Raw genomic sequence first — 10,846 nt, 5'->3', positions numbered from 1 at the left:
GTGATACGATTTTCTGTCGATGGGCCCTGGAAATGATGTATTGTAAAGCTCTAAATGGTAGCCTTCTATTGGGTGAGCTAATTGTAGCGAAGAGGGTCGAGTATACAGGGCAGCACAATGCACCACCCTGATTTTTTCAAATTATCTCAAAGAAACACCCTCCCCATGACAACTAAGTGTTCCGACAAACGACACGGGAACGAGAAACTCTCTAACTTGTTTGTTATGCTGCTAAGACTGCTAAGAAAACTACTCTACAAATTATGAACAAAACTTATTTTAAAGTATATAATGAGTACTTTATTGCGCGCACCGTGTCCCTGACTAAACTACGTTGCTAATTGCAGATAATCTTTATCGCGTGTTTTTAGGCTTTAACGAACATCGGAAACGCGTAATATTACTGAAATCGAGCATTATATGATACTGAGAGTATTCAGACCGTAAAATTGCCAGTGATCAATCCACTCACGGTAGTCCGGATTTTGATGGCGCCTTTGATTGACTATACACACAGAAATTTTGTTGCCAATCTCTTTAACCGGACACAGAATTTTTTCGCCAATCTCTTTAACCGGGATTTGCGGACCACTAGAAAGCTTCAACATACTGAGTTTTAACCAGATTTGTAGACATAACGATGTAGCGCATACGTGGACACTTAAGTGTTGACGTTTATTCCACTTAATGGTCCAACGAAGACGCCATATAATTTGCTCTTTAATGATGAACAAATTCTTTTTTGGGAAATACTTGACTTACGATTCTCAGTTCTACTTGACCTACCCGGTACTTGAGTTGAAGTTGCATTGTGGCGGCTTGCTCATATCTTCAACCAGGTGGATAATAAGCTCAGTGTTGGCATTATTCGATTATCTTAAAGCTCATTAAGTATCCACCATTTAGTACATATTATATAATCATGGTCAAACAATTGATCAAACAACTGATAAAGGCTATAATGAGAGTCTGAGGGAACCAAGTTTTCGAGCTAGTCACGTTTTTCCACTTAAACTGATTCGACGATGGTTCAATATTCCTGAAAGGTTATTACTCCGATCGGCATTTCATGATTAACGAACCTTTTGATAGTTATCGGGAACACCTACTCTCTGTGGATCCAGTTAGCGAACTACGATAAGTAGAAATGCGTCTTTTCTCGATTTTCAGAAACTTTTACCATCTGCAAGTACGAAAAATCTTTTCGAAATTAAACGGCCGACAATTGAGTCCTTAACGGAGTAATACCAGGGTTTACATCTAAAAAAACCGCTAAAATCAAATGCTATATATATATATATATATAGCTAGTTTGTGACGTTGGGCGAGTGTTCGATGAATGGTGCAGAAATGGAACAAACACGAACAGGTCTGTCTGATCATGAGGGAACTTATCAGAGAAAATTTCCGGTTTTCCGTGCAAATGGTGAACGTTCCAGTTCACAGAAGAATGCACGCAAGAGAAATCTAGGAGAGTAAACAACTCTAGTTGGAGTAAACCTTTTTCTATCCATCGTTAGTTTTAAAGAAATTTTGTTACTGTGTTTGTAGGAAAGTGATTCAAACATTTGGTTTTATTAACTGAGAGAGTTGAGAAAGTCAGTTAGCCGAGCTCCGTTACGCTGACGCCGAGCCTACGGTTAATACATCACGAACTGCTTTCCTATCATCCGCGACATTATCATGACCTTCATCGTAAACTGAAATAATACCTGGCGCCTATGCAGATCCCACGCCGACCTACCGGTCATATAGCCGACGACGCTGCGCGCCCGCGACACTTCTGAACAAGAGCCTCGTAGGTCTTTACTGTCATAGGAGCGCATGACGCGGCATTCCTGACCACCTGCATTCCTGTAGACTCCGACTGTACTGTATAGGAGTCTAGCATCCCTGTGAAGTTGAACTCGACTCAACTTCACAGGCATGCCTGCGGTAAAGACTGGAATGGGATGGCATCTGTTGCCAGCGTCTTCCCGGTTCTCATTATCGAACAGCCATCCCAGGTTGAGTACCGGCGGCTATCTCGCAGGTAGGTCAGCGGAATATGTGAAACAGGCTAAAGAGATTTAAAAAAAAAAACGCGCACGTTTGGACCGCTAACCCTTTACCAGAACCGAATCGTTCACGATCTTTGAACGTTGGCCTATCATCTTATCAGCTCTAACTTATGATAATACAGTCAATCCCCGTTAATACGGACACTGAGAGCTACTGAGGGGTCTATAGCAGAAAGTGTTCGTATTAACGGGATGTCCGGGTTGAATTTAGATAAAACCAACGTGTACGGACTTTCTTTCCCAAAGACAAAGCTAACTTTCCGTAATAATGAGGTGTCCGCATTAAGCGGTGTCCGTTAAGCGGGTTTTGTCCGCTGTTCAATTTTATAGTTTTCATTGCAACAGTGTACACGTGGCGGTGTTAGTTCCGTCCGGTTAGAGCCAAGGCCCTGGTTGTTCAAAAGCTGGATAACCCTATCGACCGGATCATGAAATACTATCTAGTGGATAAGTATCTGGACCACCATTAGCGCCTTCCACTGGTTAGCACTGTCCATCATATGAGGACTAAGGCTTGGACTGCAAAGCAGGAGGTAGCAGTTTCGACATACCTCCGTGGCTACGCAATACTCTCCTAGCAGAGAAATTTTTTTCCGGCATGGCATTGTTCGCGTCGCTGACATCCAGGCGTAGTTTGCTTTCTTTCGGGACAACAAATTCGTGTAGTTGGCTTGTTACTCTGGGGAAAGTAAAAACAAGCCAACCAAACGAATGTCAGCCACTGGGACGACTTCGTGGCGAAACTTCTGCTTGCATGGTATGTCTTCGCCTCACAAATGGGGAATGACTGCGTATATAAAAACCATTTGTAACGGTAGACCCGATTACCTGTTGAAGACGTAAAATATTGTCCTCAGTCATTACTGTGTGCTAAATACAGTATTTAGAGGCTTCAATAAAGTAGGGTTCCCTTCTTTGCCTTATACAGCCTTATATACAGCCTAGTTTCGTCCAATCTCGTTCCCAGGGCCTCCTGTTCCTCTCGGCCGTTGGGATATTGGCACGAGGACTTGTGTGAAGGCCTTGAAGGCCCCTCTTGCCCTGACTTCCCATCATGCACCAGTTAAACGCGCGCGTACGACGAGCGAAGAGGTAAAAAACATTCTGGCTTCGAGCGTATATTGAATTCGGCTTTCGTAGGATATGACAGGAGCCCATAACCTCCTGGATATGAAGAATTATGCAGATCTTGGAGGCCGTTATCCACCTAACACTCTCCTGGATAAGACCTCGGCCTGAGATTTCCCTGTAATGACCTCACTCTCGGTTAATAAGTAGTATTTATTTGTCACTTGATTTTGTGACTTGATAGCGGTTTGATGGTCGAATAACCTAATTAAAATTTTTTACTAGAGGGGCCAGAGCTAACAGCAGGTTTTTTGTGGCCAGGTCATGGCTCATGGATTGGTGTCTGACTGTGTGTCCCTTACTTTTATGCTAGGTGTTTCTGATTGAACTTATTGACACACCGATTGCAAAAATGCAGCCGTCCGGTGCATGTCATGCCAGAACTGCCGTGCGGTTCGCAGGCAAGGCCGTAGCTTTGCACGAGCATCACGCTTTTTTCAGTGTATATTTCTTTGCCGTCGATCAAGCACGACTGTGACGTGATATTTCCTTTTTTTACTTGTTATGCAGGACGTTAACACAAGACAACGATTTTCCTTTCACTCTTTTCCTGTTAGATACAGTCGCACTCCTTTAGAATTCAACTCCAGAAATATGTTCGCCAAATTTGACAAAATGAACGAGATAGCATAAGCAGAATAAGAGCCATAGACCAGCCATGAAGTTTGAAATAGCACGAACTCACTTTTTATGTGGCCTTTTCGTCCCTGTCGCAGTCATAATTACTTAAAAGCTCCCTAATAGCTTCCCGTTGTAGAAGGCCTAAATGTAATAAACGGTCCTAAATGTAATAAAGTCCTAAATGTAATAACATTTTGTCCTAAATGTAATAAAGTCCTAAATGTAATAACAATTTGCCCTAAATGTAATAAACTCTTAAGCTGCCAATTACAGTAATTACTCGAATAAGCCCCGCCCTCAAATAAGCGCCGCATTTGGGGGGGGGTGGGGAGTTAATTAGCGCCGCGGCGCTCATTCGAGTAAATACATTACTAAGCGGTATTGCTATGGTATTAAGCTCCGCTCTCAAATAAGCGCCGCGTTTTTGGAGAAAAAAGTTAATAAGCGCCGCGGCGCTAATTCGCGTAAATTCGGTACATTTCCTTATGTCCTTATGCACTGTGAAACTTAACGTTTACAAATAAATTGCTTGTAAACGGCAAAGTAACAGTATTTTTCTGATAAAAGCAATATTTAAGTAAAAGAAAACTTTTTTCCTGTGTTTGAATAGCCTGATATAAACACTCGAGGGGTTGGGAGAATTCGAGATAGTTATGCAAACCCTCGACGTCGTCTCAGGTTTGCAGGAAATGTACAGAATTTACGCGAATTAGCGCCGCGGCGCTTATTAACTTTTTCTCTAAAAATGCGGCGCTTATTTGAGAGCGGAGCTTAATACCATAGCAATACCGCTTAGTACCGTATTTACTCGAATAAGCGCCGCGGCGCTAATTAACTCCCCACCCCCCTAAATGCGGCGCTTATTTGAGGGCGGGGCTTATTCGAGTAATTACTGTAATTGGCAGCTTAAGAGTTTATTACATTTAGGGCAAATTGTTATTACATTTAGGACTTTATTACATTTAGGACAAAATGTTATTACATTTAGGACTTTATTACATTTAGGACCGTTTATTACATTTAGGCCTTCTACACCCGTGATGTGTTTTGTGGAGTTCGAGCTGAAAGGAGCGATTGCACTCGCCTCAACATTCAGCAGCAAACTGAGGGCGCGCTAGTTATTTTAACGAGCCTTTGATCATGCAATACAATCCAATACATTTTATTAATCTCCGATTTAGTTTTTTCAGAATTAATTTACAGGACCCATTAAGCTACGTAATGTACCCACTAACTAAAAATAACATGTATAAAGACAAACTCAAGTTACAATTAAATTTGAATGCTAGAACTACAATTAAGGAAATTAAAAATCTAATAAACAATTAATTAAAAGAGATCAACAAACTACGGGTAAATGTCCTATTTCCGCATTCTGATTATCTCAACCCTGGCACTCCTTTTAAAAACCTCAACAGAGGCAGAGTTTCTAATCATTGGAAAGACTGTTTCAATATTTAGAAGCCTTGAAGCGGAAGGCACGCTGTGCGGCGGAGAATCGGCACTGAGGGAGGTTAAAATGATTTCTCTGTCTAGGGCAATACGAGTGGGTTTCTGAGCGTTTTACAACCATAGTACTTAAGTAACTGGACACAAGACCCTTGAGACATCTAAAGATCATGGTTACATCACGTAAGCGCAGTAGCTATTCGCCAGATGGTGAACCAACCAAGTTCATGTAAGACTGGTGTAATGTGGTCAAACCTTTCTGTGTTAAGTATACGGCCGGCAAAGTTTTGCATAAGTTGTAGTTTATAGATGTTTTCTTTAGAAGTTCCAGACCATACGGCGGAGAAATAGAACAGTTTGCTAAATACTAGGGAATTTAGGATTATGTACAGTGCATCTCTAGAGAACAAGTGTTGTACCCTATTTATTTGAACTAATTTTGACAAAAGAGAGGAGGCTAGTGAAGTCAGTGAAGCGATATGGTCATTAAAGGTCAGGTTTGCGTCAAGTGTGACGCCCAAGTCCTTGGCGGAAGTTACAGGTACTAGATCTTGACCAAGGAAAGGTACGGTGATGTTACTGGGCAACTTGGGGATAACTTGCCTCACCCCAAACAGGACAAACTTGGTTTTGTCAGGATTAATCAAAAGATGGTTGGCGCAACACCACTCTTCTGAACATGTTGGAGGTCCTCAGTAACTTGGCGTAGACGTGAATCAGTGTCTTTTGACGCAAACAAGAAATATACGTTAGTGCCATCAATGTAAGATTCTATGTTACTAAACTTGATGACTTCGGGTAGATCGTTCATGTACAGGCTGAAAAACGTTGGGCCGAGAATTGAGCCCTGAGGTACGCCATGTGTGATAGTGAGTGGTTCAGACAATGAAGTTGCAACACGAGTGAACTGTTATCTGTTTGTAAGGTAACTTTCGAACCATAGAAGAGTATGGTGGGAGGTGACTAAATTCTGTAGTTTTCAAACAACAAAGTAGGGTTGAATGGCATAGGCTGTCGAAGGGCTTTGCTTAAGTCAATGAGCACCAGCCATAATTTTCTTTTTATCATACAATGGCCTAACGGCAACTATTGCCTCGAATTTCTATTATTTGAGGAGAGCTAAAACTTTCTTCATGACCGTTCCATTTGTACAATTTTCCAAGCTTATCTAATAAATTCACTACGATTTTCTGATTAGAAGTTTAATTTTTCACATTTCACCGCCCAGGTTAGGCGAAAGTTCGTACAAAAAAGGAAACCTAAAATTTTCGGGTTCGAAAACATGATGGAGGGAGGAATCAGAAAATTATCACTATCGTAATAACTTAAATTGCCTCTAAAATTTTGGAAAAATAATACTGAAGCCCTCTGTGTGATTTCGAAAAGACTCAAGTTTTCCTTGGATGACCAGACAGGTACAAATTTTCGCAACGACGATTTTTAGCTCAACACAGCGTTGCAACATTAGGGCCATTTAAATGAGGAAAAATAAGACGCGTCTTGTATAAGACGCGTCCTAAATAAGACGCGAACTGTACCATTTATACGAGCATGTCTTATCTAAGACGAGAACAGCTCGTATAAATGGTTTGCACCTTATTTTTGTTCTTGACTTGTTTTCATGTGAATGTTGTCCGTAGCAACGGCGATCTAACGTGTATCCAACGTGGCGCGCCAAAAATTAACGCATGCGTACTATGCGTTCGCTTCTTATGTAAGACGCAAAGGTCATTTATACGAAGTTTTTCTCGACGCGTCTTATCTAAGAACAGGTGTTAAGGGCTGTTCTAAAATAAGACGCGTCTTAGTTTAGACGAAATCTGCCGTTTATACGGAAAGTTCGCGTCTTATTTAAGACGCGTCCTATGTAAGACGCGTCTTATTTTTCCTCTTATAAATGCACCTATTTTGTTACGACATTGTTTCGAATAGTTTCAACATTGTTCTAACATTTCAACGCTGTGTTGCGCTAAAAATCGTCGCTGCGAATCGTTCCTTGTAACATCACCTTAAACGTACTCTGGATAGCCTAAAACATGCTAAAAAGTGTTTTCAATGTATTTAGGACGGCACCGTTGTTGGGTGCCCCTGTGGTGTGTCTGACAAGAGTCCTTATGTTATCTTGTATTTTAGTATGTTACTTGCGAATCGTTCTAGCAAAGAGTCTGCGCTCGAAACATCAGGGGAGCATGCCCTTCTTTGGTGTCCGCGTGATTCGTTCAAATTTGGCGCCAAACTATACTTTCTTCCAAGCTGACTCTTATAATCTGCTATTCCTGCTAGGCCAGGCACAATCGCTCTTCAATAGCTGTAACACTTGTAGCTTATTTTGATATCAAATGTTTTTGTAACATTCCTCTGGCTTCAAAATGCCTATCAAAGTGGAGATACGATCTCAACACTGACGAAACCGGGGATTTCTTGATCTGCGGGTTTGCAGAATCGGTTCGAACGCACTCAAAATAGAAGTCCCGGCAGTTAATCTTATCAACATGACGCTATCAGGGTTACCTGACTAAAAGTTCTGCGCCCATATAACACGCGAAAAAAAAATTTTGTACGTATCTACAGTGTATCTACGGCAATTGACTGAAAACTAATTGAGTGCATTTTGCGATCAAATATCAAATTACAAATTAGAGTATAAAACCAAGGTAATGAAATGCTTATGCAACAAAATGCAGCATAAGAAACATTGGAAGAAATGGTGCAACGGATGACACAAAATAGCTGCACTATAAAACAAGTTTCGTGATTTCATTAGACATGAAAAGACAAAATGCTGAATGCGACGCTCAGTGGGTGGGTGGCTGAACGAGATGGAATGCGGTGCTGGTATGCGACTAGTTTTGTGCCAAAAACCGCTAGACCACCGGGCTGTAATAAACCAGCAAACAAACAAAAGGCTGCTTAAAAATTTCCACTTGTGAAAATGAAAATTCTGAGTGGTTCCCTTAATGACTGAATGTAACGATTCGGACCACGCTGTGTTCGCTGTCTTCGCTAGCAAAACTTTTTCACAGAAAGAACTCGACCAATATTTTCACTATACATACCTCTCTTTCGACTGAATTTTTTAGCTTATACATACCAATCAGTAAAAGAAAATTTGTTATCTAAAAGTAGTTTTTACTGATTGCATGGAGAGATGCTAAATCACAGAAATCGCATCGATCCCATTACTAAGTAAATGAAAAACAGACAGGGCTATTTCCTCGAACTAACCCGCAAAAGCCGCGTTTTTTTATTCTGTCCGGCCACACAATTTCCCGTGTTTTATAGCTCGGCAACAATGTTACATTGTTTTCCCAGCTGGATAAGATTTATTACTTTTTTTTTTCACTTGAAAATGTAGCATTTGTTGCGTTTGGGAAAGTGTAAATTTCTGTGGCTAGAACAGTCGCATGGTTACCCGCGCTTAATATCGCTCGCTTGTTCTCCCGCCGCCCCACGTGCTTGTAAACCTGCGAGCATACTTTCGCGCGTGACTTCACACGCGCTTTGCCCGACTTAAAACTAAGAGCCTGCTCGCAGTCTGTTTTCGTGTTTTCCCACGCTTCAAAATATAGAACGGTTGCGTGTTGAACTGCTTTTTATTAGTGACCTCGCACGAATACGATGTCCATGACCCCGTGGTGTTGTTTCCTTGTCAGGACTGAAAAAAAAAACGCCCTTCAATTATCACTAAATCAGCTATTAAATTGTCTCATAGTCACGTATTTCCTCTTCTTATCACGAAACCTGTGTATATTGTACCGCTGCTATTGGCATTCACATAATATTTGGGTCCCAAATAAACACTGTTTGTTTTTTTCCAAAAATTGATCTGAGCTTATTCCAAATACTTCTCTAATCTTTCTCCATTGCTGAGTTAAACAGTAGAGGGCAATTAAACGAGTGTAATAATATTAACGTAAATGCTGTAAAATTGGCAGTCGTAACTCGTCATACAACAGTTGCTATGGAATACTTCGATTCATTGTAAGTGTGGGCACTGAAGCAAAATCGAGTGAAAATGAGGAGGCCCTTGAGTTTTTTTGTATATCGTTACACTAAATTGCAAACAGTACGTTAAGTAAGAGCCAAACTTATTCGAAGCCCGAGCGCTTCAGTACGCAAGTGGTGCCGTGACATTTTTTTCAGGTGACTCGATCTGGTCCGCAGGATATGAGGTTAACAAGAATTAAAAATTTGCGGTGAATACAGTCACTTCAGAAAATCACTGAGCTATGTCTTTGCCTCAATTTTCTATTTTTATAATTTCAGTTTTTCTCTTTCCAGAATTACCAATGGCTTCATTTCTCAATTTTTTTTTTCACTCTGCTTAGTAGGTAGTCTAAGAGTACAGGGGTAACTTCATGAAGGCACAATACTTGGGAAAGATAATTACTTACGTAATGGCTGATGATGTCTCGACGTGATAAATTAGGATATTCCCATGTCGTAGTTGAATTAAAAGCCACTTGTTATCTACAAAGCATATATATATATATAAAGCACTTGCAGTTACCGACTCATCAGTCATCTCTTAAAATTTTGCGGTGTTGCTTAGAAGTCAATCAGTACGAAACACCGGAATATTGGCGCGCTCTATTTTTAATAAGGTGGAATTTTTATCTTTGCGTGAATTGGAAGTGAAATGAATTGCACATGCTCTTTGTGTTTCGAATTTTTGTCATTTTATCAGAATGAAGGAGAATTTGATAAAAAATTCTTGGTTCATGCAACTGCAGGACGCCTGTAGCCCCCCATCTAGTTTCTCTCTTTGGAGAGGTGGTCGAGGAAGAGAATCTGACAAGCTTGTGTTAGTAAAGTGTTTAAGAAATAGGGGGAAAGAGAAGACTGAAGTAAGTGTTTCTGTAAGTGCTTCAGTTTCTCGGAGTTTGTAGTCGGGAGTCATCTCCATATCCGGGTGCCCCAAGCTCTTTGCTACTGAAACGTAACACACACATTAGAAAAAGAGGCCTACTGTATCAATCACACCGGGCTTTTAAACATGTTTTTAAACTTAGTTGAACACGGTTTGAAAATTGCATCCGTCATAAAAGATTCTCCCTTTAAAAGTCAGTGATTGATTTTTTTTTTGACACAGAGTTCGTTTTGTTAAACTTGGTTTAATAAGGTTTATTTGAACTTGGTGTGCAATGAAATAAAGTAGCAAATAAACGTTACAAAATTAAAGAGGTTTAAATATATTCAGTTAAAAACTGATGAGAGGATGGTTGACTGCGGACTTAATCGCGAAGTAGCAACATATTTGGGCAGATGGAACTCCACCCGCCTAACATGGTATAATGATGTAAGATATCCGTGATATTTCGCCCAACCTAACAAATGCGTCAAGATTAATACTGGGAGATCAGTAATGTAGAGTTTGAGCATCAACGAAAAAACACAGCTACGTCAGTTTTGTTCAAAGCCGCCCACTTGAAGGCGTGTTTGAAGCCATCCCACGCAGTCTACTCCATTCCTTCCTTGTCTGCACACGTCTGCGGTGGGATGTCTCGCGCAAAATCCGCTCCCCCAAAATGTTTTCCGTTTTTAGTCGAAAACTGGTTTCAAAGCGATATGAATGATTTCTACCTTTG

This window comes from Porites lutea, chromosome 9 (genome assembly GCF_958299795.1).
Source record: "Porites lutea chromosome 9, jaPorLute2.1, whole genome shotgun sequence".
In the NCBI taxonomy this organism is placed as follows: domain Eukaryota; kingdom Metazoa; phylum Cnidaria; class Anthozoa; order Scleractinia; family Poritidae; genus Porites; species Porites lutea.
Note: the sequence above shows the minus strand (reverse complement) of the source record.